Genomic DNA, 7434 nt, shown 5'->3' with positions numbered 1-7434 from the left:
GGAACCTTAAGGCAACACGGGAGAGCGCGTTACGTCAATACGTCACTCTACCTGAAGATCCTGAAAGCAAAACAGGGCCAGCCGAAAGCTGTGGCTACACTTTACCAAGATAGACTCAGACAACACTGGTTGCAACATTTGTGATGTGAATTGCAAAGCTGACTAGGGAAACACCTCAAACTTGAGGAAGCATGGTCAAACACAAGATGTATTTAGCTAAATGCTGAAGACTGTAACGTGTTAGATAACCTGAGTGAATGAAGCAGACACCGCATGGCAGCTAACGTTAGCCACCTCCTCAGCTCGTCAGCTGTAACGTTAGCTGAAGTCTTGCAGGAGGATGATGACGGAACTTGAGAGAGGCATCGACTTCTACAACATCAGGTAACGTTATTTAATTTGCTAGCGTTAGCTGGATAAGTTGTTTCACTGCCGTTGTGGTTGTTAGATAACAGGGCTTTTCACTGTCTTCTTGGCTGAGTTAGCTTTATAGCTTAGCGTTGTTAACGTTCTATAATAATTATCATCAGCTCGTATCACCGACCGTGAGACGTGTTATTTAACGTTGCACTCTTGCTTTCATTGCTAGGTAACCATGTGCCAGTGACAGCCGCACAGGAGGACACGATTCACCCTCTTCTCAGCGGTGGATATGGTTCAGGTAAATTATTATTTTGCATAATGACGAGTGATAATGGGTGTGTTATTCATAGTGTAGCCTAAGCTATGTTACTAACAATCAATTGTCATTTCTATTAAGATGTGCATAGCACTGACACTTCTTTTTTATTGATAACACAAATAATGCTTGATGAATCACGATGCCTTTTTTTATTTTCAGATACCACTCAATAAACAGAAGAAACTTTCAGCACTTGGGGAGCTCTTTGAAGATGAAGACCAGGCCCTGCTGGAAGCTGTGTTGGACATCAAGTACTATTTCCCCAACCCCACTAAACTAACCTTGCTGCTACAACTCTTGGTTTGGGAGGGGAGAGCTGGGGAGGTATTGTAGGGAGGAGTTTTATTTTGTCTGGTGCTAAATAAATAATGTGCTAAATAAAGAACAATGTTGAAATTGAGAAGTTTGGATTTTTTTTTTTTTTACAACTGTAATTTTTTTGTTAATAGAGTGTGTAAAGTACCGAAAATGGTACCGTTTTGGGTACCGTACCGAATTCCAGGTACCGGTACCGTACCGGTATCGGTTCAAATGTGAACGGTACCCATCCCTAAGTATTAATATACAGATGCTACTGCTGTATACACTACACTAAGTATTAAGATACAGATGCTACTGCTGTATACACTCCACTAAGTATTAAGATACAGATGCTACTGCTGTATACACTACACTAAGTACTAAGATACAGATGCTACTGCTGTATACACTACACTAAGTATTAATATACAGATGCTACTGCTGTATACACAACACACTAAGTATTAAGATACAGATGCTACTGCTGTATACACTACACTAAGTATTAAGATACAGATGCTACTGCTGTATACACTACACTAAGTATTAAGATACAGATGTTACTGCTTCATACACTACACTAAGTATTAAGATACAGATGCTACTGCTGTATACACTACACTAAGTATTAAGATACAGATGCTACTGCTGTATACACTACACTAAGTATTAAGATACAGATGTTACTGCTGTATACACAACACTAAGTATTAAGATACAGATGCTACTGCTTCATACACTACACTAAGTATTAAGATACAGATGCTACTGCTGTATACACTACACTAAGTATTAAGATACAGATGTTACTGCTGTATACACGACACTAAGTATTAAGATACAGATGCTACTGCTGTATACACTACACTAAGTATTAAGATACAGATGTTACTGCTTCATACACTACACTAAGTATTAAGATACAGATGCTACTGCTGTATACACTACACTAAGTATTAAGATACAGATGTTACTGCTGTATACACAACACTAAGTATTAAGATACAGATGCTACTGCTTCATACACTACACTAAGTATTAAGATACAGATGCTACTGCTGTATACACTACACTAAGTATTAAGATACAGATGTTACTGCTGTATACACAACACTAAGTATTAAGATACAGATGTTACTGCTGTATACACTACACTAAGTATTAAGATACAGATGCTACTGCTGTATACACTACACTAAGTATTAAGATACAGATGCTACTGCTGTATAAACAACACACTAAGTATTAAGATACAGATGTTACTGCTGTATACACAACACTAAGTATTAAGATACAGATGCTACTGCTGTATACACTACACTAAGTATTAAGATACAGATGTTACTGCTGTATACACTACACTAAGTATTAAGATACAGATGCTACTGCTGTATACACTACACTAAGTATTAAGATACAGATGTTACTGCTGTATACACTACACTAAGTATTAAGATACAGATGCTACTGCTTCATACACTACACTAAGTATTAAGATACAGATGCTACTGCTTCATACACTACACTAAGTATTAAGATACAGATGCTACTGCTGTATACACTACACTAAGTATTAAGATACAGATGCTACTGCTGTATACACTACACTAAGTATTAAGATACAGATGTTACTGCTGTATACACAACACTAAGTATTAAGATACAGATGCTACTGCTTCATACACTACACTAAGTATTAAGATACAGATGCTACTGCTTCATACACTACACTAAGTATTAAGATACAGATGCTACTGCTGTATACAGGACACTAAGTATTAAGATACAGATGCTACTGCTTCATACACTACACTAAGTATTAAGATACAGATGTTACTGCTGTATACACTACACTAAGTATTAAGATACAGATGCTACTGCTTCATACACTACACTAAGTATTAAGATACAGATGCTACTGCTGTATACACTACACTAAGTATTAAGATACAGATGCTACTGCTGTATAAACAACACACTAAGTATTAAGATACAGATGTTACTGCTGTATACACTACACTAAGTATTAAGATACAGATGTTACTGCTGTATACACTACACTAAGTATTAAGATACAGATGCTACTGCTGTATACACTACACACTAAGTATTAAGATACAGATGTTACTGCTGTATACACTACACTAAGTATTAAGATACAGATGCTACTGCTGTATACACTACACTAAGTATTAAGATACAGATGCTACTGCTGTATACACTACACTAAGTATTAAGATACAGATGTTACTGCTGCATACACTACACTAAGTATTAAGATACAGATGCTACTGCTGTATACACTACACTAAGTATTAAGATACAGATGCTACTGCTGTATACACTACACTAAGTATTAAGATACAGATGCTACTGCTGTATACACTACACTAAGTATTAAGATACAGATGCTACTGCTGTATACACTACACTAAGTATTAAGATACAGATGCTACTGCTTCATACACTACACTAAGTATTAAGATACAGATGTTACTGCTGTATACACTACACTAAGTATTAAGATACAGATGCTACTGCTGTATACACTACACTAAGTATTAAGATACAGATGCTACTGCTGTATAAACAACACACTAAGTATTAAGATACAGATGCTACTGCTGTATACACTACACTAAGTATTAAGATACAGATGCTACTGCTGTATACACTACACTAAGTATTAAGATACAGATGCTACTGCTGTATACACTACACTAAGTATTAAGATACAGATGCTACTGCTGTATACACTACACTAAGTATTAAGATACAGATGCTACTGCTGTATACACTACACTAAGTATTAAGATACAGATGTTACTGCTGTATACACTACACTAAGTATTAAGATACAGATGTTACTGCTGTATACACTACACTAAGTATTAAGATACAGATGCTACTGCTGCATACACTACACTAAGTCCGTTAAGATCATTCTCATTTATGCCGCGCGTCTTCCTTTCAATTTCTGAAAGACTGCACACTTTTTGGCTGATAAGAGGTTTTGACTGGAATAGCGCAAGCATTCCCATCAAAAGCATATAATTGTGTGCATGCGTGGGCAATGTGGGGTTTTAGAGTGGTGGGGGAACAAAATGAGTGAGCACATTTTTGAAATAGCTTATTCAGATGAACACGTTAGAATTAAAAACAGAAATTGAGGTGTGTTCCCAGTCTTTTGGACGTAATCTGTTAAAATTCAACTAATACACACAGACGATGTATGTATGAGAGAGAGAGAGAGAGAGAGAGAGAGATAGAGAGAGAGAGAGAGAGAGAGAGAGAGAGTCTGTGTGTGTGTGTGTGGGGGGGGGGGGGCACTTGATCCTGTCTGTCACCCAAAATGTAAACCTTTGAAATCATCATGCTCCTATTACTGTAATTGAGTTTGAGAATAATACCAAATGCTTCAATAATACCAGATTATAGATTCATTATGATCTGCTATAATAATGCTGGCCAGATGCTGCCATTTTTGTCTGGCCCGCTCATGAATCTAATCCAAACTGGACATCTGACAATAGAGCTTTTCATTCATAACCTTCAAATGACATTCAACTTGAAAGGAAATACAGTAGATTTTAGGTTGGATTCATTTGCAAAAATACAAATTAAATTCGGGAAATTGCTGTAAATTCTAATTTACGTCATTTATTGAAGGGATCAATAAAGCATTTATCTTATCGTATGTTATCTGAACTTATCTTAAATATGGTGAATTCTTTGATTATATATTTTTTTGTGCCTACATGCAGGTTTAGTTCCAAAACATTGTTTGGCACAGAGTAAAACAAAGCAGGGTTAAATGGCTAATACTTTTCAAATGAGGATGGATTCTATGTTAATGCTGTTCAGATGAGGTCCTTGGTTGGAACATCATGCACAGCAAGTAGCTTTTAGAGTGGGTGATAATGGGAGAAGTAGCTGCATTACCAAGTGAATGAGGGTGACTAAATGATAGGCTGATACATGGCTGGCGACGCAGACGGTGCTTTGAAACAGGAAGCATCACCTTGACCCTCGCTTCCTCCATTGAGCCTCGTTTATGTTCCAACGACTTCCTGCATTTCTCTGTCATTCCTCAGGCTCGGAATCGCACAGGAAGCGGACGGATATATCACGATATGTTTGTGTAGCCGACGTGTAGGAATACAAACATAATAATAGGCTGCAGTGAAAAGCTGCTTCCCAATAGCTGGAGATTGCATCACTGTAATGTTAGTTTCCCGACACTAGAGGGTGGGTAAGCCTGGGCTATGTGAGCAAGAGCCGACCGTGAAGATACATGACAGGAGGTAAGATCAGTGATCACTGACAGTTTCACAACAGTCTTCTCTCTTCTCTGTGTGACCAACATTCAAGCTATCTGTCTGAATTGACCTAAGAGATGTTTGCTGAATTCAGTTTTAAAAATGCTAACTCTCTTATAGAAAGGAGGCTATATGAGAAGGAATTCAACATGCAAAATTATTTAAATGTCATATGACCTAGAAGCTAAGACAACACATTTCAACATCAGTGCTAGATTTTTTTTAATATGATCTTTTTTTATTCTATAATAATAACACAACACTCTAGAATTGCTTGCCCTTTCTTGTTCTTGTACAGTAGTCTTTCTCCCTGTGGGTGTGTGCCACCTCTCATTTAAAACAGATGAGGGAAATCTGCCAATGAGATGAATCCACTGAATCTTAGAGTGAATCAACTCCTCTTCTTGTCATTTTCTTGCGTGGTGATTCTGCCGTGTTTCAATGTACTGACTGACGCTTGTTTCTAGGAAGTTCCTGAAACAAGTGAAACTGAATTGAGAGAGGGAAAAATGAGAGGTAGTCAGGTCATACCCAACGTCTTCCTTACGTCATCACTTCCAACGACGGAGGGTCTGAATCACAAGTCAGATTTTCCGGGTTTTGCCGCAAGAAATGTTGCGGCTCCAATAGTATCATGGTGGAAATCCGGCTGTCTGCATGCATTGGTTCGTACTACAGAGGGTATGCACGTGACGTCACACAGGCAGAAGTCACTGCAGGGTCACGCCCACTGAGTGGCAGCAACGTTCAGCTTGAATGCAGTAATCAGCCTGCTCAAGACACACCTTTTCCCCCCTGGCCTTCAACCTGAGTTGAGCCTGCCCCCTGGCAACTTGATTCGTTATTTTGGTTTATTTTATTACTTGTATTTGCTGCATTGTATTGCACCTTGCTCTGTAGCAGTGTATTCTGTACTTGTCGTTTTTCTACATTTTGTGCTTTTAACTGTGAAGCACTTTGGTCGGCTTTTTTTCATTATAAATGTGCTCTATAAATAAAGCTGACATGACTTGACTTGACTTGACTACATAAATGACACCTGCTGCTCCAAACAACAGTGAGGAACCTGCTGAATGTTTTGCCTGTAGGTTTTGTCATTTGTTCTCCCTAATACTGTAGTATCAAAGCCAAGCTGCAACTGCAAGGCTATTTTAGGTCCATATTTTTGCTAGAGAAAATCATCAATAGCTTTGTCAGCTTCTTTAGAAAACAATGCTCATATCATAGCCGAGCCATCATGAATCTCTCCAATGCACCAACATCCATACGACTATTACAGAGGCAGGGAGACCGGGAGAGAGATGTGCACATTATCCTGAATTGGAACAAAAATAAACAAACTGGAGCATTTTAGTAACCCAGTTTTCAAAGTATAAAGGCTGACACTGATTTTGGAAATACCCCCCCCCCCCAAAAAAAACAAACAAACAAACAAACACAACAACAAAACTAAACAAAAAAATTAAAACAAGGACAAGGACAACCCTATAAATGAGCATGTCATACTAGCAGGAACATATGTGGGCCACTGTTGTTGTAGAGACAACAGAAGAAGATATAGAAGATTTTTATATTGCCCAGCAACTCATTGATAAATAGTTTTTTAGTTGAGTCGTTGAAAGAAGGATTCATTGTTTGTTTAGATATTGATTGTTGTTTGATTTTTTTTTTAATTATTGTTGTTATTGCTATTACATATATTTATACACACGTTGGGAGAATGGAGACTACCTTATTCAAGCCATCCAAGTTCAGTCTGAACTAAGTTGAACTGAGCTGAATTGAATTGAATCAAAATGAAGTGATTGGAAGTGAATTGAATTCAGTTCTAGCGAACTGAAATGAATTGACCTATAGGTTGAGTTGAGCTGATTTGAGTTGAGTTGAGAGATGTGACAGGTGGGCAGAGGAGGGAGATTTGGGGGCAGGGGACACAGTCACCCCGAGGTGATCAAACAGGTAAGTTAATAGATGTACAAACACAGACATATTCACAGAGAGAGAGGAGAGAGAGAGAGAGGGAGGGAGGGAGAGAGGGAGGGAGAGAGGGAGGGAGAGAGGGAGGGAGGGAGGGAGGGAGCTCTGTTCCCTGAGCTACCTGTATAGCTGCTAAACGTTGAGGAGAGAAAAGGG

At 38.3% G+C, this 7434-nt stretch overlaps 1 long non-coding RNA gene across 1 annotated transcript; it reads left to right on the top strand.

Annotated features, from left to right (window-relative positions):
* Positions 1 to 291: 291 nt before the first annotated feature.
* Positions 292 to 975, top strand: LOC310791845. Its single transcript, XR_014553458.1, has 3 exons — positions 292 to 384; positions 590 to 661; positions 842 to 975. It is a non-coding gene; the product is annotated as an uncharacterized lncRNA (long non-coding RNA).
* Positions 976 to 7434: the final 6459 nt, after the last annotated feature.

This window comes from Poromitra crassiceps (assembly GCF_964638095.1).
Source record: "Poromitra crassiceps genome assembly, chromosome: 2".
NCBI classification, from domain to species: domain Eukaryota; kingdom Metazoa; phylum Chordata; class Actinopteri; order Beryciformes; family Melamphaidae; genus Poromitra; species Poromitra crassiceps.
This window is presented reverse-complemented; position numbering and strand designations above follow the sequence as displayed.